Below are 26,553 nucleotides of genomic sequence, written 5' to 3' on the forward strand. Positions count from 1 at the left end.
GATACAGAAAGCTGTCATGCTTACCCCCTGCCCTTGCAAAAGGCAGAGTCCACTGGTTAATCCTTAAGCCATCTGCAGGCAGCAAGGCTAAAAGAGTGCACTGTAACATGCACCAACTTGGGCTTTAGGAGTGGCAGACACCCACCCCTAGATGCTGCTGTGGGGCTGGAGCCCAAAAGTGCTCGTCCTGGTTCCTGTACCTGCCCATCTGTGTGTTTCCCATCCCGTAAGGGGTTTGAGCTTGCGGTGGCTGAACAGAGAACCACACCCCTGTCACACATCCTGCAAGCAGAGCCAGGGAACTCTCCCATTTCAATATTTCTGGGCTATGCATTTGGTCTGAAAGTTTTTTCAAATTGTCACAAATCTTCAAAAATTTTTCCTATATATATATTGAAACAAAATTCTGTATGAGTGAACCCATACAGTTCAAGCCTGTGTTGTTCAAGAGTCAACTGCACAATCATAGATAACTACACACTATTCTTTGCTGAACACTTATGTATTAAACTTTGTGAATAATTCTCTGCATGCATCACCTCATTTAAATTCTCGAAATGACAACATGAGGTAGATATCATTATTATACTATTACATATAATCCACATTTTACTTAGGAATAAACAAATGCATAAGTTGACTAACTTGCCTAAGGTTCACATAACTAGTGAATGGCACAGCACCAAGACTAGAATTCAATTCTTAGCTCAAAGGCCATGATGTCAGAGAGACTTTTCTTAACTCCTCTTTGTCTATTTGAGTTGGTATAGTGGAATACCAGAGACTGGGTAATTAGTAAAGCACAGAAATTTATTTCTTACATTTCTGGAGGCTGGGAAGCCCAAAATTAAGGTGCCAGCAGATTTAGTGTCTGGTAAGGGCTTGCTCTCTGCTTCCAAGATGGTGCCATGTTTCTGCATCCTCTGGAGGGGATAAATGCTGTGTCTTCACGTGGCAGAAGGGACAGAAAGACAAAAAAGGGCCAGAGAGCCCTCTGAAGCCTCTTTTATATGGACATTAATCCCATTCATGAGGCTGGAGCCCTCAGGATTTAATCACCTCTCAAAAAGCCCTACCTCTTAATACCACCACAATGAGAATTAAATTTCAATATGAATTTCAGGAAGACACAGACATTAAAACCATAGCATCCCCTAAACTAAAGTAGTCATTCTCTGTCATATCACTCATCATTTTGTCTTATTTTCTTTTTAACATTATCTAAAATTAATACTCATTTAGTTTCTTGTTTGCCTCCCCTTCCCCAGTAGAATGTAAGCTCCATGAGAGCAGGGAGCTAGCCTGTGCTGTTTACCCTAAAGTCTAGAACAGTGTCTGGCACATAATGGGATAGAGTATTTGTTGAATGAATTGATACTTGTCTAAACGCAAAGCTTCTTGGTAAACTGGAAAATTCGGTCCCTTCTGCTATGTAAAGACACAGCATTCATCCCCTCCAGAGGATGCAGCAACATGGCACCATCTTGGAAGCAGAAAGCAAGCCCTTACCAGACACTAAATCTGCTGGCACCTTAATTTTGGACTTCCCAGCCTCCAAGCCTGCAAGATTGCCTGGTTTGTTAATCATAGTGAGCTGGGCCTGGGAAAGCCCAGGGAATGTTTTAACTGAGGAAAGGGGTTTGATACACTTCCCTAGTGGGTAATCCAAGTAAGATTTTGCAGTCAGGGCAAGACAACTCCTAGGAGAAGTGTTGAAAATAAACACTCGACTATACTTCAATTTTCCGTATGACATGTGCAAAGCATCCTTAGAGGGCCCTTTATTCTGGTGAGAAACAGGACTATGAAAGTAATCATAACCTCTGTAAACCTCAGAAATGGCTTCATTGAGAAAAAATACCTGCCCTGTAGAAATTCACAGAATCAATATAATCAACATGAAGATAAAATGAGATGATGCATATGAAAGTGCTTTGCAAAATTTAAAGTTCTGTGATACAAGTGTAAGGTGGTATTATTATGTTTATTTGATCAACTTAAATTTCCATTTCAATGGCTAACATATAATTTATTTACTGGAAAATCTTCTCATAATCATCTGGTTATGGAAACTCTCCAAATGTTTCTAGCTCTAAGTTTATTGCATCAAACTTAGAGCTAGAAACATTAGTCTTTGCAAAGGAGCAAGTGGAAGAGATTTAACTGTGGTGCAGGGAACCTGGGAAGATGAGGGGCAGGGTGTGTGGATAATCCAAGGTAGAAGGCAGACTTACTTCTCATTGTATAGTTATTTGTAGTGCTAGAGACTTTTAAAAATTAACCATTTATGGGCTTGGCTTTGCATTTACGTGACAACAGAAGAGCAAAAGACAAATGGGGCTGGGCACGGTGGCTCATGCCTGTAATCCCAGCAATTTGGGAGGCTGAGGCGGGTGGGTCACCTGAGGTCAGGAGTTCAAGACCAGCCTAGCCAACATGGTGAGACCCCGCCTCTACTAAAAATACAAAATTAGCCAGGCATGGTGGTGCATGCCTGTAATCCCAGCTACTTGGGAGGCTGAGGCAGGAGAATCGCTTGAACCCGGGAGGCACAGGTTGCAGTGAGCCGAGATCACGCCACTGCACTCCAGCCTGGGCAACAAGAGCAAAACTCTGTCTCAAGAAAAAAAAAAAAAAGTAACCATTTACATTATATCTTAAGGGAAACAAATGAAACAAAGAAGCAATAAGATTAATTGCGAGCAGGAGCATGTGATCTCTAAGCCAAGAAGCTTTCAAATGAAAGGAAGTACCAACTCTTGCTCTCTTTTCTAGTCGGATTGGCCTGCTTGGTATCCCCTGAATGCTCCATGCTCATTTTTGCCATGGTACTTATTAGTAGACACTTTGTAGTGCAGTTGCCCTGCTCATAACTTTCCTTTCTCTGAAAATGACCCTGGATATAAAGCAGTAATTCCTGTCTTCTGTTCATAGTTGATTGGTTTAGGAGTAGGTGTTAAAATTGAGAAGCGCTGCCTAGAAAGAAGATTCATGAAATGCCCAAGATCTCTCTGCAGTTACCTTGGGTCCTGACCTCTTTGAGTTGGTTTTTCAATAGTTTCAAGAAAGATTCTAATAACATTTCAACAAGCACAACCCTCTACTGCTCACTATTTAAGCCAGCTCCAGGTGAGTGAGAATGAGACTTAGTAATTTTTTAAGTCCCCCAGGTGATCCCAATATGCACTCAAGGCTGAGAACCGTTACTCTGCCCCAATGATACACAAACTATAATGTACATATGACTTACATAAAGATCTTATAAAAATGCAGATTCTCATTCAATAGGTCTGTGGTGGGGCCCAAGATGCTTCATTTCCAACAATTTCCCAGATGATGTTGATTCCACTGATGTAGAGATCACATCACAGTAGCAAAGCTCTGTGTGGTTTCTGTTGCTTGAAACCAAAAGAACCTTAATTAAATACAGTACGTTTCCTCAGGTTGCAACCCTATCTTGTAAGGCTCTACCCACTTTCTCTATTTGGATCTTACTTATCATTCAAGAGTCAATTATAATCTCATTTCCTTTATGAAGTCTTCCTTAAGTCATTGCAACCCTCTCTTTCCTTGTTGATTGCCCATGGTACGTATAGCCTCCATTATGTAGTATGTCATTTAATTGTCTTGGATATAGTTCACTTACAAATGTTGGTAAATGTACAATTATTTCCTGTGTAAATCTCATCTCTTCCCAAGGAGTCCATGTTTATATTTCTTGAAGTTTTATATATATATATATGTGTGTGTGTGTATATATATATATATATATATTCTATAATATATATGAAAGATTAAAAAAAGATGTTTAAAAGTTTCCAGCTGTGGGTTCATTTCTGCATGTTGGGTACAAATAATACCTGAAAATTAAGTGATGGCCATTTCATTTTACAGATAATTGGGGAATCTTCTCTTTTATGTATGTGTGTGTGTGTGTGTGTGTGTGTGTGTGTGTATCTTTAATCTACCATGACCTCCAATCCAGTAGTGGGAACATGGCAGGTATTTAATTAATGCTTGTTGAATTAAAGGCATATGGAAAAGGAAAGTGTGACTACCACCATTACCTAGGATATGTAAAGCTAAAAACAAACAAAAAAGTAGAAGAGGTCACAAAGCAGATTGAAAGAATGACCTTACATGGCTTATGGTCATGGGCTCAGGAGGATAGATATATTTGCAGAGAGTTTTGGCTAGGATGGGGTTCATGGCCTAGAGAAAAAAAGTGGATCTGAAATGCTTATGTGCAGGTCAAGTGTGCAGAGCCCCACTGCCTCATATAGACCAGATGCCTTTTGGCACAGGTACTAACCAGACATTCCCCTGGACTCAGTGGGTTTGTTTTGAACCAAAGAAAGAAAAGAAGAGAAATGAACACTAGAGCTAAAAAGCTACTCCAGAGATGATCATCTTTTATCCAGCCTTCTCATTTTAAGGATGAGGAAGCTGAGGCTCAGAACTTACCATGTTAGAGATGAACAAATCTTTTTTTTTTTTTTTTGAGACACAGTCTTGCTGTGTTGCCCAGGCTGGAATGCAGTGGCACAATCTTGACTCACTGCAACCTCCACCTCTGGGTTTAAGCAATTCTCCTGCCTCAGCCTCCCAAGTACTGGCCTTATAGGTGTGTGCCACCACACCTGCCTAATTTTTGTATTTTTAGTAGAGACAGGGTTTTGTCATGTTGGCTAGGCTGGTCTCGAACTCCTGACCTCAGGTGATCCACCCGCCTTGGCCTCCCAGTGTTGGGATTACAGGCGTTAGCCACTGTGCCAGGCCAAGATGAACAAATCTTGGCCCAGAACGCAGGTCTCTAATTAGTAGGACAATGCTGCTCCATGCAATAATGGATCTTGTGAGAATTTTTAATCTTCATAGAAACCCCCAGTCTCATAGTATCTTTTGTTACTTTTGCCAGGGCTGGGGGATTCTGACATCTTAGTGAAAGAGCTGTGAAATGGCAGAGGTAGTCAGGCCTTGCAATATGTGGGGAAGAGAGTGCAGCATGAATGAATGTAGCCTGCTGAATACTGCCTTCTTTTTTTTTTTTCACTACAAAATAATTTATTCGAACACATAGCTACAGTGGGAGACTCCTATGTACAAGCACATTGACGCTGCTGACTACCCTCAACTAGGGGACCCTTTTCTTCCCTCTTGCTGTGCCTTCTTAACTCCAGTCCTCTTTTTGGTCTCAGTGAGCCCCGTTACCTTAAATGGATTCAACTGAACATAATTCCCTTGCTAGGCACCATTTTGGTATGAGTAGAGTATAGATTTTCTCAAGTATGAAAGATTAAAAAAATGAAAAATTAAATGAGAAAATTTCTCTTGAATGATGAGGTCTCTCCTTCTGGAGACCACCAGTCCTTCACCACGCTCTTTCTAGTGTGCTGCTGAGTGGGTTGACCAACTAATATTGGGTCATAATGCCTTGATGCTACTTCATGATTCAAAGTAATCTCAGAGCAACTGGGTCCACTTCCTTGTGATGCAGATATACAAAGCCCTTCTAGAAAGTCTATGTATTGTTAAGAGAAAACAGAAGGGGAAAAAAAAGTTTCCAGCTGTGGATTCAAATTCATTTCTCATGTTGGGTAGAAATAATACCTGAAAATTAAGAGTCGGCCATTTTGTTTTAGAGAGAATTGGGGAATCTTCTTTTTGAAGCTTTACTGTATTCTGCTTTAACAGAAAAAAAATAAAAGGATGAGAAATTGAGCAGAAGGACTCAAAGAGAAATAAAATTTTGATTTTTCAAATAGACACGGGCCAAAGATAAAAGGCCAACTAGCTTTCTTTTCCTATACTTCAATTTGACTTGTTCTCATATTAATCCATGTATTGTTGTGTTTAGCTTAACCCCACAATAAGTAGCACCAATGTTTACCAACAAATCAATACTTTTTGTGGAAAAACAAGAGTCATTAGGGTGAGCTAGAATAAGGGTGGTAGCTGATTCAATTTCCCTAAAAATCTGACTCAGTTTCTTTATTTTAAAAAAAGACAGGGAAAAAAGATTTTGTGTGTGCTAGTGTGAACAATTTTGCTATGGTGTACCACTACTTAGAAAAGATGGCAACTCAATGTTTAAAACCCAAATAAATGTTATAGTCTGCCTTTATAAAACAAAACCAAAGAAAAACAAACAAAAACACTTGCTGTCCTCTAGAATAGTTATTTATGTAGTAAACACAGTTTTGCCACAACAGGGCACATTAGAGAATAATCAAACTCACCGGGTCATCTCCATTTTGAAGCCACCTTGATTTAACACTGCACAGGGAAGTAATTAGATGAATTTGAAACCATAGTCTTAGGGGAGAAAAATAGCCCAGAATGTATTCCAAGGAGGGATTGTAGGCAGCCTCAGCTACCATTATTATACAGAATATTCTAAAAAATAAAAGTGGAGAACAGGCTGTATAGTACTTTGTACTCAGTAGCTTCCAGCCTGGCTTTTTAGCGTCTAATGTCTATGCTTGCAAATTCTGGGAATTATCTACCCTCAGAATCGGGAAGTGCTTTTCAGAGAGCCAAATTCTAAGTTTCCACAGCTGAATCTCTAAGAGAGATTGTAAACCTGGCTTGATAGGGCATTGATTTTAATCTTTTTTTTTTTCATTACCTTTCCCTTCAGTATCCCCTATGTCCACACTCCTAACTCAAGTTTAGAATGTGTAAATGGAAGGATAAAATAAGTGGAATGTTCACATTCGGAAATAAGCAAAACCCTAAATGTGTGGGGATAGTAACAGTACAGTGGTTAAGAGTTCAGGTCCTGAATTCAAATTGACCTGGGTTTGTGTCCCTGATCTACTATGTGCCACTTGGATTTATCTCCTACTTCAGCTCCCCATTTAGCTCCTCTCTAAGTGTCATGGAGAGCAGGGAGTAGGATATAAGTAAATACTAAAATCACCTTTTTACTAAAAACTCTAACATATTGGCACAGAACATGACATTCCTACCTTAAGCAGGTAGGAACAAGAAGCAGATATAGGCCATTGCCATTAAGTGACCTCATAGGTACTTGTAGTATCTGAGATGTGGGAAAATTCGAACATGGGAAACTTTTCTTTCTGGCTTTCTCTCCTCCTTGAGGGCAGGGGCTGTGTCAAATCACCCTTTATAGGCTTGGTAGTGCCTTGCTACAGTGCCTGGCATTCAACAAGGGAATGAATGAAGCACAGTGTATGCGGCAGAAAGACATGATTTCCCAGGAGACAGAATTGGGCTGTGTTCCCTGTGTTCTCCAAGACATAATGACTGAGGAGTGTGGGGCAGAGTGCTGCTGTGGAAATACTACAGGGGTCAAAGCAGGTTGAACCCGGAGACAAAAATGCAGTTGCACGTGGCGCTGCCTATTAACATACGTGCTCATGATTAAAGTAAACATGGGACAAAGTTCAATATGTCCTAGGGAACACGAGAAAAAAACGTGTCTTCTCAGGAAGCCACTGTCACCTTGGGTTCTCTGGAGCATTCTTTTCTTTTTTTTTTTTTTTCATTTGCCCCACTCTTCCCTCCTGGTCAATTTTCCTCAAGCCTCTGGAAGGCATTTCTATTTGTACCGCTTCTTTGGCATGGGGAGAATGGCTTCGTGACCTGTGGATCTCTCTCTGATTCAGAGCCTCTGCACTCCTCTGAGGAGGATAATTATGTTTCAATGGGCAGGTGCTGAAGCAATGTTGGCATGCTAAGATTGAATCAGCAAGAACAGCTATCAAGGATGGGACTGTGCGGGAAAAGCAGGATTTTTTTTTTTTTTTATGGTTCCGTGCACCTGCTAGCTGCCACTTATTCACCTGCTCATTGGTGTGTTGGCTGGATTTTTTTTTTTTTTTTAATGAGAATTTCCCTAGGTGTATTTGGCAAATGATGTGTTGAAGCTATTTATTCTCTGCCTCCCATGGACCCTCAGGCTCACCTCAAATTATCCAGGCCTTGGCTGTTTTCCCCTTATTTCTTATTTCTTGCCACCTGGTGTCCTGTCAGGCCAACTTTTGGCTGCATTGGTTTTTGTCTGCTGAGTTGTGCTTGGCAGAATTACCTCTCCCAGAACAGCTATGCACTAGAGATAGTGACATGGCCATTTGGGCAATGGACTGTAGGGGCCATAGCTTGGTCCTGAGTGGAATGTACAGGCAGTGAGGGCACAAAGCTCAAGTGCTGCAGTGTATGGCTGGGACAGTCTTCAGCATTAGCAGGCCTGCAAAAGTAGCCCCCCAACTCCATCCCCCATACCCTACACATAGGCCACGTCATGTACAGGTTGGGAATGTGGGTTCTGGTATCAGACTATTTGACCTCAAATTCTAATTCTGCCTCTTATTAACTCAATGACCTTGAATGAGTCACTTGACATCCCCCAGCCTGAGTTTCCCTGTTGAAAATATGGAAGGAAAATATGAGAGTGACTACCCCCTAGACTGTTGTGGGCATTACACTGGATAATCCATGTAAAGCACTTGGCAGAGTGCCTGGCAAATAAGAAGTGCTCTACAAATGTCAACTCTTATTTTAAAATTCATGGAAGTGTATTTAGACTTTGGGGATTTCATTTCTGCTTCGAATTTGTGCTTCCCCAGTTGGTTTTCTTGGCACAGGTCTCTGGGGAATGGGGCATTTCAGGCAGAGATATGGGAGAAGTGAGGCAAAACTACTGGAACCTACTCTGAGGCCTGAAATAAAACCTTCCAAGCTGGAGGCGTAACGCTGGGGGATTAGGCTGCTTACAAGCTAGGAAATGATGGTCTCTGAGCTCTGCCAGAATCTCCTGTAGGCAGAGTACTCTGTTCTGCCTAAGGCCTCCCCTGGCTGTTAAAGCATCTGCTTAGACTGTATTTGTTTGTATAACTGCCAGATCCTGGGGCACTCAGATGCTTATGTTCATCTTGAAGCTGTTTTAGTATTTACTAGCTTAAAAAGATCCTTGGAATTTAAATATGAAAACCAGCAGTAAAACAAGGGTAATGATCCAAAATCAGGCATGCAAAATCAGGAAGCATCAAACTTATAACTGTGTACCAAAACAAATATTTATAAGTTAAGGTAGCAATAGAAAATGCTACAGAATGAGCCAATTAATGTTGCCATGGGTAACAAATTGTAATTTTGACATATCTCTAGGATAGCTTTATCAGCAATATCAATATTATGCTTTTAAATGTTGAGTTTTATGGGTAATGGGTTAATGTATCATTACTTCCTTTCTTGGGGTAAATCAGAAGCTCTCCCTTACTTTGGTCACTGTTTTGGAAAAACTTACTAAGAATGGATGTTATGAGTAGGATGAATAAATTAATGCCTTTACAGTATAAAGCTTTACTTTTGGCCAGGAGCGGTGGCTCACGGCTGTAATCCCAGCACTTTTGGAGGCCAAGGCCGGTGGATCACAAGGTCAAGAGATTGAGACCATCCTGGCCAACACTGTGAAACCCTGTCTCTACTAAAAATACAAAAATTAGCCAGGCGTGGTGGCGGGTGCCTGTAATCCCAGCTACTTGGGAGACAGAGGCAGGTGAATCTCTTGAACCTGGGAGGCAGAGGTTGCAGTGAGCCGAGATCACACCACTGCATTCCAGCCTGGTGACAGTGAGACTCCATCTCAAAAAAAAAAAAAAAAAAAAAAAAGCTTTACTTTCAGTACTCAATGATCTATAAGTTTTCAGGATTCAAAGATCTTTTCTGGGTCTCTTTATTTACTTATTTTTGGTACAGGGTCTTGCTCTGTTGCCCAGGCTGAAGTGCAGTAGCAAGATCCTATGGTAACTCACTGCAACTTTGACCTCCTGGGCTCCAGTGATCCTCCTGCATCAACCATCTGAGTAGTGGGGACTATAGGCTGTGTGCCACCATGCCTAGCTAATTTTCTAATTTTTTGTAGAGATGGGGTCTTGCTTCGTTTCCTAGGCTTGTCTTAAACTCCTGGCCTCAAGCAATCCTCCTGCCCTGGCCTTCCAAAGTGCTGAGATTTCAGGCATGAGCCACTGAGTCCAGCCCAGATCTCTTTTAGATACCTAAGAAACCCTTGGCAATTTGCCAAGGAGTATGGAAAAAAAGAGCTCATTATTTTGGCACCTGCTTTAATGGCAGAGGTGACACTGATGAATCCCTAAGCTGCATAGGTCTTTGAGATAGAGGCAGGTTCTAAGGTAGAATGGCCTGATGAACAGTGAGCAGACAGTTGGTATGCCAAACCTAGAGCCTTTTTAGGAAGTCCTGCGTGGCTCCAGATGGCTCCCAGGAGGTCATGTTATTTTCAGGATCTCAGATAATGCAATTACTATCATTGGAAAGAAATGTTCAAGAATGTTAGACATCTAGAGATAATCAGAATTTATTGAAATGGATTTAGAAATTAAACAACATGTTCCTAGATGGTACATAACAGAGAGGCCTTGGCCCTTGAATCTTACAGGCCTTGGGCCCACTGTTTATCCAACCTGCCCTCAGAAAGTAGGCTAAACTCAGGGAACATCCACCTCTATCATCAGTCATAATGTCTGTGCTGATCTCCAGTGGTTGCTACATGGCCTTTAGCCAAGACCTGTTTAGAATCACCCCATTTACAAGAAGGTAATCTCAAGTTTTACTATCACTTTAACTCTAAATTTTGACCTTAGGGTTACCCCAGAAACTTCAGAGAAGCCATGAGTTTTAAATATCATCCAGTCTAAATCTTTTTATTTTATAGATGGAGAAATGCAGCAAAGAGAAGAGTGATTTGCTCAAGGTCACACAGCTAGAACACAGAAGGGCCTTCACTAGAATCCAGGTACCCTAACTCCCTATTTAATATTCTCTGAAGTCCCCTTAAAAATCAGGTTTTGCAGCCTCACCAGCCCAGACTGTTGCTTTGATTGTATGCAAACAAAGCATGGCTTTTTTTTTTTACATTTTTTTAATTTTAATTTTTTTTTTTTTTTTGAGACAGAGTCTCGCTCTGTTGCCCAGGGTGGAGTGCAGTGGCACGATCTTGGCTCACTGCAAGCTCCGCCTCCCGGGTTCAAGTGATTCTCCTGCCTCAGTCTCCTGAGTAGCTGGGATTACAGGCACGTGCCACCACACCCAGCTAATTTTTTGTATTTTTAGTAGAGGTGGGGTTTCATCGTGTTAGCCAGGATCGTCTCGATCTCCTGACCTCATGATCCGCCTACCTTGGCCTCCCACAAAGCATGTTTTAATGGTTTTGAGGAATTATAGTGAGTACTAAACACATTTTAGGATGGAAATGAAGTCTAGAGTATTTTGATAAAGTCGCCACTTTGTTTTTCCACTAAGGATTTGCCTCTGCAACTCTCTCAAGGAGTTAAAATTCTCTACAGTTGTCAGTAATTGTGTGTGTGCATAAATAGGCAGTACAATTCAATAGAGGAATTAAATATGTGATTAAGAGATATCTGGCAATCAATGGGAAACTGTAGTAGCTTAGCATAAAGAAGGCCATTTTTTGTTGTTGTCGGGAGAGGCTTGTTTTCTTTTAGTCTTTTGATGCTTTATTAATTGTGATAAGGATTGTTAAAAATGATATTTTCCTCATAGGAATAGCATAGTCTTAGAAAATTTCAGTCTGCTCAACACTCAAAGAGTTTAAGAATATTATGTATGATATTGAGATCCACATTTTCTTCTCATCCTAACCTTGACATGAGTTCTGAGTCTAGTAATTTCTTGTTCACTGTGATGTTACCAAAATATGACTCTAGAAAAATTTCAAAAACTATATACCTTGTGAAAAAAAGGAAAGCTAATAGAAAGTAGGCCCTTAGAAAATGAGGCAGTTATTAAGCCAGCCATGGCAGAGCATGGTTCTCTTACCCAAGTCTAGGACTTGTAAAAACACAGATGGCCGGGCATGGTGACTCACACTTGCAATCCCAGCATTTTGGGAGGCTGAGGCGGGTAGATCGCCTGAGGTCAGGAGTTTGAGACCAGCCTGGCCAATATGGCAAAACCCCATCTGTACTAAAAATACAAAAACTAGCCGGGTGTGGTGGCAGGCGCCTGTAATCCCAGCTACTTTGGAGGCTGAGGCAGGAGAATCACTTGAACCAGGGAGGTGGAGGTTGCAGTGAGCCGAGATCGTGCCATTGCACTTTAGCCTGGGTGACAAGAGCGAGACTTCATTGCCAGAAAAAAACAAAACAGAACAAAAAAAACGAACACAGGGTTACTGGGCCCCTCCCTGAGAGCTTTTTTTTAAAAAATTTTCTTAAATATCATTTATTTATTCATTTTAATCCACAAATAAAAATTGTTTATATTTATCATGAACATGATAAACAACATGTTTTGAAATATGTATACATTGTGGAATGGCTAAATTGAGCTAATTAACATACGCATTACTTCACATACTTATCACTTTTTTGTCACTTAAAATCTCTCTGGTCAATTTTCAAGTATACTATACATTGTTATTAACTATAGTCACCACATTGTACAAAAGATCTCTTGAACTATTTCTCCAATCTAACTGAAATTTTGTATCCTTTAACAAACATCTCCCCAGCCTTCCACTCAAAGCTCTAGTAACCACTACTTTGATGAATTCAACTTTTTTAGATTCTACATATAAGTGAGATCACACAGTATTTGTCTTTCTTTGCTTTACTTATGTCACTTAACACAGTGTCCTCCAGGTTCATCCATGTTGTCGCAAATGACAGAACTTTCTTTTTTTTTTTTTTTTCCCGAGACGGAGTCTCGCTGTGTTGCCCAGGCTGCAGTGCAGTGGCGTGATCTCGGCTCACTGCAAGCTCCGCCTCCGGGGTTCACGCCATTCTCCTGCCTCAGCCTCCCGAGTAGCTGGGACTACAGGCGCCCACCACCACGCCTGGCTAATTTTTTGTATTTTTAGTAGAGACGAGGTTTCACCATGTTAGCCAGGAAGGTCGCGATCTCCTGACCTCATGATCCGCCCGCCTCGGCCTCCCAAAGTGCTGGGATTACAGGCTTGAGCCACCGCGCCCGGCCAGAGCTTTCTTTTTTTAAGGCTGAACGGTACTCCATTTTGTATCTACACCACATTTTCTTTATCCATCTATTGATAAACACTTAGGTTGATTTCATATTTTTACTATTGTGAATAGTGCTGCAATAAACATGAGAATGCAGATATCTCTTTGACATACTGATTTCATTTCCTTTGGATTTATACCCAGTAGTGGGATTGCTGGATCACATATAGTAGTTCTATTTTTAGTTTTTTTGCAGAATTTTCATGCTGTTCTCCATAATGGCTGTACTAATTTTCATTCCCATCAACAGTGCAGAAGGGTTTCCTTTGCTTCATATCCTTTCCAGCATTTATCTTTCATCTTTTTGATAAAAGTCATTTAACAGAATAGGTGAAATGATATCTCATTGTGGATTTAATTTTAATTTCTCTAAGAAATACAAGGCATGCAAGTAGGAAAAGAAGAAGTCAAGCTCTCTCTCTTCACAGATGATATGATCCTATCCCTAGAAAACCCTAAAGACTCTGACAAAAGGCTCCTGGAACTGATAAATGACTTCAGTAGAGTTTAAGATATAAAAATCAATGTACAAAAATCAGTAGCATTTCTACACAATAGTAAGGTTCAAGCTGAGAGCCAAATCAAGAATGCAATCCCATTTACAATAGCCACACACACACACACACACACATAAGAAAATACCTAGAAATACATCTAACCAAGGAGGTGAAAGATCTTTACAAAGAGAACTACAAAACACTGCTAAAAGAAATCATAGATGACACAAACAAACGGAAAAACATTCCATGCTCATGTAAACTACTGTCATTTTAAACAGAAGTAGAAAAATATTTTTTTTTTTGGGCAGAGTTTTGCTCTGTCGGGCCTAGGCTGGAGTGCAGTGGCATGATCTCTGCTCACTGCAACCTCTGCCTCCTGGGTTCAAGCGATTCTCCCACCTCAGTCTCCCAAGTAGCTGGGATTACAGGCGCCCACCACCATGCATGGCTAATCTTCTGTATTTTTTTTAGTAGAGATGGGTTTTCACCATATTGGTCAGGTCTTGAACTCCTGACCTCAGGTGATCTGCCCACCTTGGCCTCCCAAAGTGCTGAGATTACAGGCATGAGCCACTGTGCCTGGCAAAAAAAAAAAAAAAATTAAATTTCACATGTAACCAAAAAAAAGGGCCCAAATAGCCAAAGCAATCATAAGTAAAAAGAACAAAGCTGGAGGCAACAACCACATTACCCAACTCAAACTATACTATAAGGCTACAGTAACCAAAAAAGCATGGTACTGGTACAAAAACAGACACATAGACCAATGGAGCAGAATAGAGAACCTAGAAATAAAGCCATGAACCTACAGTCATCTGCTCTTTGACAAATTAAAAAAAAAAAAAAGGAATGGGGAAAGGACTCCCTATTCAATAAATGATGCTGGGATATCTGGTTAGCCATCTGCAGAATAAAACTGAACCCCTACTTTTCACCATATACAAAAATTATCTCAAGATGTATTAAAGATTTAAATGTAAGACCTCAAACTATAAGAATCCTAGAAAAACACCTAGGAAACACCACTCTGGACTTGATAAAGAATTTATGACTAAGTCCTCAAAAGTAATTGCAACAAAACCAAAAATTGACAAGTGGTACCTAATTAAACTAAAGATCCTCTACATAGCAAAAGAAACTATCAACAGAGTAAATAGACAATCTACAGAATAGGAGAAAATATTTGTAAACTATGCATCTGACGAGGGTCTAATATCTAGAATCTGTAAGAAACTTAAGCAATTCAAAAAGCAAAAAACAAATAACCCTATTAAAAAATGAGCAAAGGACATGAATAGACACTTGTCAAGAGAAGGCATAGAAGTAGCCAACAAACTAATGAAGAAATGCTCCACATCACTACTCATCAGAGAAATTCAAATCAAAACCATAATGAGATACCATTTCACACCAGTCAGCATGGCTGTTACTAAAAAGTTTAAAAACAACAGATGCTGGCGAGGCTGCAGAGAAAAGGGAATGCTTATACACTGCTGGTGGGAATGTAAATTAGTTCAGCCCCTGCGGAAAGCAGTTTGGAGATTTCCCAAAGAACTTAAAACAGAGCTATCAGTCAACCCAGCAACCCCATTACTGGGTATATACCCAAAGGAAAATATATTATTCTATCGAAAAGACACATGCACTCATCTGTTCAGTGCAGCACTATTCACAATAGCAAAGACATGGAATCAACCTAGGTGTCCATCAATGGTGGATTGGAGAACGAAAATGTGGTACATATACACCATGGAATACTACACAGCTGTAAAAATATAAAAGCCTGTTCTTTGCAGTAACATGGATGCAGCTGGAGGTCATTATCCTAGGCAAATAAATGCAGGAACAGAAAACCAAATACTGCATGTTCTCACTTATAAGTGGTATAAGTGGGAGCTAAACATTGGATACTGATGGACATAAAGATGGGAACAATAGACACTGGGGACTACTAGAAGTAGGAAGGAGGGAGGAGGGCAAGGATTGAAAAACAATTGGGTACTATGTTCAGTACCTGGGTGACAGGATCATTCATACCCTAAATCTTAGCATCACACAATACACCCAGGTAACAAACCTGTATATGTATCCCCTAAATCTAAAATAAAAGTTGAAAAAAATTTTCATTTCTCTGATTAGTGATGTTGAACATTTTTTCATATACCTGTTGGGCATTTGTATGACTTGAGAAATACCTCTTCAAATCCTTTTCCATTTTTTAATTGGGTTGTTTTCTTATTATTAATACAGTTTCAGATCTAACAAGTTCCCAGGTGACGCTGATGCTGCTGGTCCAAAGACCATACTTTGAGAACCACTACTGTAGTTCATTCAAAAAAAAAAAAAAAAATGTAAAGAGTACTTACTACTTACAGAGTACCTTGAGAATCGCACTGTGCTGAGAGAGCTGATGGAGGTACATGGTCCAAAGTCAAAGCAACGGGATCCCAGTGTGCCATGAACACGGGCCCATGACCTAGACCATGAACTGAAGTAGTGAGTTATGAGCAGGGATCACATTTTGAGGACCTCTGGTATAGAGAGTGCAGAGGCAAACTGTTCCTCAGACATAGGTAAGGGACCAGATGATTGCAATACAGTGTAATAATAAGGTGATGCTTTGGGTATATACTTTAGGCAGAGACGTTCATGCCATCATACTTTCATGACATTATAAAGATAGTATGAAAGAAATAGCTAATATTTTGAGTACTTTCTTTTTATCATAGTATATATCTTGATAGTATGTTAAGTATTTTACATGGATAAACCCATCCACTCCTCACAGAAATCCTGGGGTAGGCACTATTATTATCATTATTTCACAGATGAAGAGACTGAGACCCAGAAAAGTTAAGTGACTTGTTCAGGGTCGTATATCTAGTAAGTAGCAGAGGTAGGTTTAGAATTCAAATTCAGTTCTGTGCCCTTAACCACTATACTACATTCTCAGAAGAAAAGTGTGATTAACTTTCATGAGTTGAGAGAGAGAGAGAGAGAAAGGTGAGCAGGGAAGGGCTTCTAAAGATGACATCTAAGGTAGGTATTAATGAAAACATAGAAAATGGAAAACTGTCTTAGAGAAGGGAGAGGATCATTCCAGATATAGGTGGCAATACACTGAATATGTGCTCTTCCATTTGGGTTAGCAAGTGGAGAAGATAAGGGTGGAGATAATAGGGAAGAAAAAAATAAAAATTTCAAAATTCTAGTGCAGTCTGGCAAAAAGAGGAGTTCCTGGGTGCCAAAGGGAACTGCACAAAGGCACCTGGCGGGGAGGGTCAAGGCATTACAGAGACGGAAGGCAGTGGCAGATTTGAGGAGTCACCTGCATAATCTCTGGAGACAGACAGTTAATTTGCATGTCTGCCACTCACAAGCTATGGGGCTTCGGCCGATTTCTCCAAGCCCTTTGGGTGTTAATTTCTTCATCTGTGATCAGGTACTGATCACAGTACCTTCTTCAGAGAATTGTTGGGATGCTTAAGTGAGACGATACACATAAAATAATATGAACAGTACCTGGCATATAGTAAATGCTTAATAAATTGTATTTGTTTTACTTTTAAAAAATAGTAATTCCTGACTTAGCATATGCTAAACATCATAGGAGCCTAGTGATTCTCAAAGTGTGGTCACCCCGTAGCACTGGCATCATCTGGTAAGTTGTTAGAAATGCACATTCTAGAGATCCACCTCAGTCCTGCTGAACCAGAAAGCCTGGGAGTGGGACCCAGCAGTCTGTTTTTAGCAAGCCCCTCCAGATTATCTGATGTGTGAGAAAGTTTGAGAACCATTATTCTAAGCATTTCACATGAATCATATTCATTTATTCTTCATAACAACCTTGAGAGTGAGGTACTATTATCATCTCTATTTTACAGATGAGTCACAGAAAGGTAAAGTCTAGGATCACCCAGCTAGTAACTAGTGGAAACAGGATTTGTACCCCCTTTAAATTTTTTTTTTAACTTCAAAAATCTTTTAGCACGAACCTTTCTGTGTTTCTTTTCACTTCCTTTTTGTTTCAGATCATATCATAGCCTTTTCCCATCTATCCTGATGCCTTTGGTATCCTGCACGAAAAAGAAAGAACCAGCCATGGCTTTCTCTACACCCTTTTTGACCCATTGCTCTCTAACACCCATAATGCTTTGCATGGGGCTGGTAATAGATGAAAAGTCAGGTATTGTTTAGGCCACTCCACTTGAATGATTCTGCGTATTGCCTGCTGAGATGGAGAAGTCTGATGTAGAAAACACCATTGTCAGCAGTGTCAACTTAGATTAAAAAGGACAGTGACTGTTTGGGGAACCATTAGACAAATTGTTTTGACTCGCTCTAACAATTTAAATATCTTTCATTTTATTTTGCATATAAAAAGATTTGAATTTCATGACTTGACCACACCACCAAATCATCTCTAGGCAGAAAGTGCAATCCTGATTTACCTTAAGTGATCAGGCTTTTATCAATATGCTCCTAATCACAGGCATATTAAGGTCTGGATAGCATGAACTCTGCAGTCTGAAACTGAAATGGTGCCTAGTCTCTTTTCTTTAGTAGGCATACCTAACCTTCTTTATTTCTTAGCTACATTGATGGCATGTTTTCAGGAATGGCTGGTATATCCTTAAAAAAACCCAGGGCCGGGCGCGGTGGCTCACGCCTGTAATCCCAGCACTTTGGGAGGCTGAGGTGGGCGGATCACGAGGTCAGGAGATCGAAACCATCCTGGCTAACACGGTGAAATCCCGTCTCTACTAAAAATACAAAAAATTAGCTGGGCGCAGTGGCAGGCGCCTGTAGTCCCAGCTACTCGGGAGGCTGAGGCAGGAGAATGGTGCGAACCCGGGAGGCGGAGCTTGCAGTGAGCCCAGATCCCGCCACTGCACTCCAGCCTGGGCGACAGAGCGAGACTCCGTCTCAAAAAAAAAAAAAAAACCAGAACAGAACATGCACTTATGCACTTTGGGCCAGATCTGAAAGATTCTGATAATTCTAACCCCTACTAAAATCTAGTTCTTCCTGAAGAATTAGAACAAATACTCCACTAACTTTGGCTCTTAAATACTCAGATTGTAACCATGCCTGATCTCTATACAAAGGGATAAGGATCTTATTGCCTTGGAAGACCTAATAATATTCAGGGAACAGATATTTGGTAAGATTTCTTGCTGATTATGACCTTTTTGGAGGGAAATCTAAATGATATAGATGTATAGGAAAGTATCTTACACTGTCATATGAAGCAAAAGAACTACAAGGAATGATGGGGATTATAGTTACAAGAAAACAGTTCTCAAAAGGCCACGTTATATTCTAAAATGTATTTTTACCTTAAAAATGTCAGAATATCCTACAAGCTCTCTCATGACAGATTTTTTTTTAGACAGGGCCCTGGTAGTGATTAGGTCTTGTCATAAATAATTTTTTTTATTAAGGTGAAATTCATGTAACATAAAATTAATCATTTTAAAGTGAATATTTCAGTGTCATTTAATACATTCCAATGCAACCACGACCTCTATCTAGTTCTGAAATATTTTCATCACTCCCCAAAATAAATCTCATACTCATTAAGCAGTTCTTCCCCATTCCCCTATCCTCCAATCCCTGACAACACCAGTCTGTCTTCTACCTCTTATGGATTTACTTATTCTGGATATTTTACATAAATTGAGTAATACAATGTGTGACCTTTTGTGTCTGGCTTCTTTTACTTAGTACATTTTCAGGGTTTAACTACATCATAGCATGTATCAGTACTTTATTCTTTTTATGGCTAAATATTACATTGGATGTATATATCAGAATTTGTTTATCCATTCTTCAGTTGATGGACACTTGGGTTGTTTTCACCTTTTGGCTATTGTGAATAATGCTGCTATAAATATGTGTGCATATGTGAGTGTTTTCAATTATTTGGGGTATAAACCTAGGAGTGGAATTGTTGGGTCATGTGGTAATTCTATATTTAATTTATTGAGGAACCTCAGTAGCTGAACCATTTTACATTCTCACCAGTAATATATGAGGGTTCCAATTTCTCCACATCCTTATCAACACTTGTTATTTTCCATTTTCGTTTTTGTTATTAAATTCTAGCCATCCTAGTGGGCGTGAAGTGGTATCTCATTGTGATTTTGACTTGCATTTCCCTAAGGACTAATGATATTGAGCATCTTTTTGTATGTTTATTGGACACTTTTATATCCTCTTTAAAGTAATGTCTATTCAAATCATTTGCCCATTTTTAAGCTGGGTTGTTTTTTTGTTGTTGTTGCATTTTAAGAGTTCTTTACATATTCTAGATACTAGATCTTTATCAGATATATGATTTGCAAATATTTTCTTTCATATAAGTTGTCTTTTGTCATAAATAATTTGATTTTCCTCTTTTTTTGTCATAAATAATTAGATTTTCCTCTTTTCAGTTATATTATAGGGCTGCACTTCTCCATCATCCCTGCATGAGAGAAGTAGGGACATGCATCACTTTTAGGTGGAAGCTCTGAAAACTAGCATGCTATTTGATTTAGGTGATCCCAAGTTAATTCCCAGCCATGGGTAATACTCCAGATCATAGCTGCTCTGTCAGCTTGCATCTTAGAATGAGGATGTCATGTAGCAAAGTCTACCAGTTGACCCAAGATGAACATGTATCACAAAAAACAAACTTTTGTTGTTTTAAGCCATGGAGGTTTATTGTTGTTACTGCAATGCAATTTAGCCTTTCCCGACTAATTCAAAGGGTCAAGTAAATCGCTAACGCGATTATCATAGGGAGTAGTTACTGCATTGCACGTGTTTCCTACAAATGAAATCATAGGGAAGGAAAGTTGTGAATTGTACACCAACTGGGCAAACTGCTTTTGTTCTTGCTCTTCTCCTGAGTTTTTATACAATAACTGGTGTTAGTTTTTAGGAACCACAAATCTGATTAGGATATAGGTTGAGTAACCTTTATTTAAAATGCTTGGGACCAGAAGTGTTTTAGATTTGTTTTTTTTTTTAATATTTGCATATGTGTAATGAAATGTCTTGGGGATGGGACCCAAGTCTAAATATGAAATTGATTTATGTTTCATATATACCTTACGTACATAGCTTGAAGAATTTTATAAAATATTTGAAATGATTTTGTGCATGAAACAAAGTTTGTGTCAGGTATTTATATGTGGAATTTTCCACTTGTGGCATCACATTGGCACTCAAAAAGTTTCAGATTTGGAGCATTTCAGACTTCAGATTTTCAGATTAGGATTGCTCAACCTGTGTTATCTTGCTCAAAGTCCTTTTGTGACTTCTAATTGCCCCAAAATCCTTAACATGGTTCAAAATCTTTAACACAATCAACAAAACCCTTCATGACATCACCCTTGCCTACCTCTTCAGTATAATCTCATGTAATTCTTGCTTTCTACTTCTTGGATTATTTTGGTAAATACATATTTTCCTGGAAAATCATCCATTCCATCTAAAATTCAATTTTTTTCCACATTTGTTTCGACCTCAGGGTCTTTGCATTTGTTCCCTTTCCTAGGGATGTTCTTCACCACTACCCCCACCACCTCTCCACCTCCTTTGCTGCTGGGTCAACTTCACCCATCTCATGAGTATTAGAATAATTTCTTAGGGAGGCCTTGCTTGATTTGGCACTCTGGGTTAAATATTTCTTGTCTGTGTTCTCACAGCATTCCAGTCCTTTGGCTGTCCCATCACTTATATGATAATTATAATTGCAATGAATCTGATTACTTCTATATCTTACTCTAATAGAATATAAACTCCTTGAGGGCAGAGATCTTGCTTATATTATTCAATGTTGTATTTCTAGTGCTTTGAATCATGTCTGGTGTGTGGTAGGAAGAAAGAATGATTGAATTCATTTTTTAGCCATCTTTTACAAAATCAAGGTAGAGCTAGGGCTCAATATTCAATCATATATTTGACATCATGCTAGCTTTACTACCTTTCATGAACCAGTCTTGTAGTCTGGAATCACAATTCACCTTCTGTTGTAAGCATTTTGAATTTATGAAAAGGCTGCATCTTTCTGATATTGACAGACTCTAAGTTTTTTTAAAGTCTCATTTTCAAGAAATAGAGTTTAGAGTTGCCTTATTAGTCTGGGGCAGCTCAAGCATGCTTAAATCTCTGAGCCTCTTACGAATGTCGCTATGATTACAGATCAAGGATATAGTCTACTTTAATAGTCCTTATGTGTACTTTTAACAACAAAGATGCTGTTCTAGTTTCACTTATTTGGGGTTTATTATCATTTTACTTTCATCTTTTATATATGAGGACAAATAAATTATAAGAAGTAGAAAATGTTCTGATTTTTCCCCCTTAAAGAATTAAGCAGAGGCCGGACGCGGTGGCTCACGCCTGTAATCCCAGCACTTTGGGAGGCCGAGGCGGGTGGATCACAAGGTCAGGAGATGGAGACCACGGTGAAACCCCATCTCTACTAAAAATACAAAAAAAAAAATTAGCCGGGCGCGGTGGCGGGCACCTGTAGTCCCAGATACTCCGGAGGCTGAGGCAGGAGAATGGCGTGAACCAGGGAGGCGGAGCTTGCAGTGAGCCAAGATCGCACCACTGCACTCCAGCCTGGGCGACAGGGCGAGACCTCTGTCTCAAAAAAAAAAAAAAAAAAAAGAATTAAGCAGAACATTCAATTCTGTTCTATTGCCCAGCTAGACTGTGTTACTTTTATTCTACATTCACAAGCATTTATTGAGGAGCTGAGCAGTTAGTCTTCTTCTAGGTGGGGCACGCAAAGTAGAATAAGATATGGTGCCTGTCTTCAACAGGTTCACTATTTGGGAAAAGAAATCAGGTGCAACTTCCCAAGTAAATACTTTCATACTTTATATCTACATAACACTCTTACCCATCAATATAGATTAAAAAATCTGCTGTTATTACAATATGGTCCAGTAATGTGATTGATGGATATGCATTTAGAGTTAAAGGATGTTCAGTTTATTTAATTACAACAGATATAGAAACCCATCCATTCAAAGACTACTGCATAAAGCCGAAGATAAAGCTGTGTGAACCTGAATGGATGTATCGACTTCTCAGGTCTCCTAGAGTTTTCCATAGTGACTTACAACTGCTGATGACACATGGTATGAGGAGTTTGCCAAGTGCAAGCCACTCTTCTTTGTTAATCTCATGGGTGTTTCCATGTATTCTTGTCCCATTCATTCTCTCTTCCACCAACTGTTACAGAGACTATAGCTACTTGTCTTCATGCTCACCAAGTACAAGTAAGTGGGGCAAAAAAATCTCATTACATTCTGATTGTTTACAGTAAGGGCAGGAAATTCCAGGTCAATTTCCCAAGTGTAGCAACTCTCAGCAAGACAAGGCCTCTGTGTTGTCTAAGTCAGAGGATGACATTTTCTTTTAAATGAAGGGAAACAGTAAATATTTTCAGATTTGTAGGCCATATATAAATGAATGAGTGCATTTATTCATTAATGAAACTTGATTTACAAAATGGGGTAGTTGGCTGGATTTGGCCTATTAGCCATAGTTTTTCCATTCCTGGGCCCAGTCAGTGGGGCATCATTCAATAGCAGTATGCAACCTGTGAGGCTCTATAGAACAGTCCTGCTTCAAGCCTGAGGTATGTTCTAGGAAAAATGATTTTAAAAACTGTTGAGTTATCCTCATCCCTTCCGCAAAATTGCATTGAATCTACAAAATCTATATAGATGCAACATTTCTAATGCCACTTATATAGATCAGGAAATTATGTTTAAGATGAGAGGTGAAAGATAAACAAAATTAAGTGAGGTAAAGAGGCAGGCAAAGAGTATTCCAGGCAGAGGAAATAGTATGTGCAAAGATCAAGATTTGAAAAAGGAGGTAGCATCCATGGTAGGCATTGTTGCCTCCTGAACATCCATATGCCCTTTGTTATTTTTAATGGGATTTCAATTTTATTCAGATATCCAATCCTATCTCTGGATGTAAAGGGGAATCCTGACAGTTTAGACTAATAAATGTGCAGCATTCCCTTGGTGTTATTTGTCCAGCAGTTGGCACCTGACCTAAGTTAGCCTAATAAAACATAGAAGAAAGTACCTAGTCCATGTTTCAAGGAGAAGAGATTTTCCCCTCTCTGTCCTCCTGGATATGATCAAAAAAAGCTTGTATCCCTTATTTCCATTGCCAATCATCTTGCTACATAGAGGCTAACCAGCTTTAACAAGCAACCAAACTATGGAGAGCTTAGCACAAAGCTGGAGGAAACTGATTTCTATCATACCTAGAGCCTGCCATACTATTGAACCTTCAGTTTTGAGTTAATAAATTTCCTTGTTATTTGAACTAATTTGAGGTAGGTTTGCCTGTTACCTACAGTCATAAATATCCTAACTGATAGCGTATTTGATAAGGTGAAATAAATTCTATCTAGATCTATAACTATATGTAACAAGACTATTATTGAGCGGAACAAGGTGAGGCTGGAGAGGTATGCAGAGGCAAAGTCTTGCAGGCCTTGTTTCTCCTGGCAACATACACTAGTCTCAGGGCATCCATACAGAAAGAGTCCTTCTCCCAAACAGGCAGACAGCAAAAGATAAAAAGAGAAGGCACGCCTATGATACTTAGAGGTTTATTCTTATAAACACCATAGCTCAGTCCGTTTAAGCCCTATATATTTATCGCTGCTTACTCTTGTGGTTTAACTAGCTCCATTTTATCTACGTCGATTTCACATCAGAGATGTTAGGGCCAAGCAAATGTTTTTGAATACAGTAAAAGATATGAAAATAACACTGGAGGGCTTCATGTTGTTCCCTGTTTAGGTGTCAGAGTCAAGTCCTAAAAGACTTTATAAAAAATTATTCCAGAATGAAAAAAATGTAATAAGATATGGAGAAAAGAGCTAAGAGACTGAAACTTTCCAATCACATGAAGAACAGATCAAGTAAAAGCAAAAACCAAAGTTTAGAAGAAAACTTTGAGCTGAACAAGGTCAATATAATGCAAAATAAATGAGGCAAGTAAGACCAGACATTTTCTGGTGAAATTTTTATAATTGAAAGCATAAAAATAAGTCCTACGAACATGTAGGTATATTAAACATTACTCCATTTACACTAGGGACAGTGTAGGGGGAGAGGAGAGACCAAGGAATACTGTTTCATACTTGACTGTGAGAAGACAAAAAAAGGTACAAGTTTTTAAACCCAAGAGTAAATTAAAAACTTGGCTATTTTTTTCCCAAGTAGCTAAACAGAAAGCAACGAAAAATATAATACATAAAACAAATCAAACAGCAAGAAAATATTAAATAGTTTCAGACTTAATTGACAAAAGAAAGACACAACTATTTGCAACTTATGAGAGACATTTAAAATAAAGTGAAAGTTAAAAATAGGCAAAAAATATAACAAGGTACAGTAAAAATTGCGGTCATTAAAAATAAAGTAGAATTCAATAAGTGAGACAGTATCATTTTATATTGGTAAAATTGCATATGGTCAATGAAAATAAGAGGCATGGCCTTTATATAATAATGAACAATGTGGCCAGGTAATGCTACTAAGTAATTAAGTAGCACCATATGTATTACTTAATTTAATGTTCAGAATAATATTATGTGGTAGACGTGGTTATTATACTCATATTACAGATAAAACAACTAAACAGAAAAAGATTAAATAACTTGCTCAAGGTTCTTACTGTTAAGGACATAACTGGAATTTGAACAAGGGCCTTTCTGACTGAAGAATCTGTAAGATACTACACCAGTGTTATCTGAAAGATTAATCTGACATCAGAATTACCTGAGGTGTTTACTAAAAACGCAAACTCCTGGCATCACCTCAGATATATTCTAGAGCTTGGAAATTTGCATTTTAACAAGTATTCTACTTGATTCTTATGCATGGTAAAATTTGAGAACCACTGCCTGTGGCTGTCTTGAAGGAAATGAGAGAAACACAACTGAAGTGGAAAGTTTTAATCCACCTTTTCTAGCTTAGATTAAATAGAAGAAACAATAAATGATTTAAATATTAATCAGAGTGCCATAACAAGCTTAAAACAGTACAGAGACTATGCATTACTTTCAAATATCCATTTTACATTTTCAAAATTGATTACATATTAGATCCTAAAAGAAAATAAGTTCCAAAAAGCAAGGATTGTAAAGATCATAATATTTCATCATAATGTGATCGAAACTAAAATTTAACAATTTAAAGAAAGGGACATAACCAATACCTTTCTAAATAACTATTTAATCAAGTGAGAAAATTTATAGCTGTGACTATAGAACTCCATTAGGATAGTGTATATAAAAACTTATGAGCCCACCCACCAGAGTATCTAAAATGAAATACAAAATAACAAGTATTTTTTTCTCATTTTTATATTATTTTTAATTTTTGTGGGCGTATAGTAGGTGTATATATTTATGGGGTATATGGGCATATTTTTATAAAGCATGCAATGTATAATAATCATATCAGGGTAAATGGGGTATCTGTTACCTCAAACATTTAACCTTTGTGTTAAAAGCAATCCAATTACACTCTTCTAGTTATAAATGTACATTGTTGACTACAGTCACCCTGTTGTGCGATCAAATAGTGTGTCTTATTCATTTTTTCTAACTATTTTTTGGTACACATTAACCATCCCCACCTCCCACTGCAGCCCTGCACTACCCCTCTCAGCCTTTGGTAACCACCCTTCTACTCTCTTATCTCCATTCAGTTGTTCAATTGTTTTGATTTTTAGATCCCACAAATTTTCTCCTATTCTTTAGGTTGCCTGTTCACTCTGATGATAGTTTCTTTTGCTGTGCTGGGGCTCTTAGTTTAATCAGATCCCATTTGTCTATTTGGGCTTTTGTTGCCGTTGCTTTTGGAAGCACCATATTTTCCTTATCCATTAATCTGCTGATGGACACTTAGGTTGCTTCCAAATCTTCACTTTTGCAAATACTGCTCCAACAAATATAGGAGTCCAGATATCTTTTTAATATATTG

Source organism: Nomascus leucogenys, chromosome X (assembly GCF_006542625.1).
Source record: "Nomascus leucogenys isolate Asia chromosome X, Asia_NLE_v1, whole genome shotgun sequence".
Lineage (NCBI taxonomy): Eukaryota > Metazoa > Chordata > Mammalia > Primates > Hylobatidae > Nomascus > Nomascus leucogenys.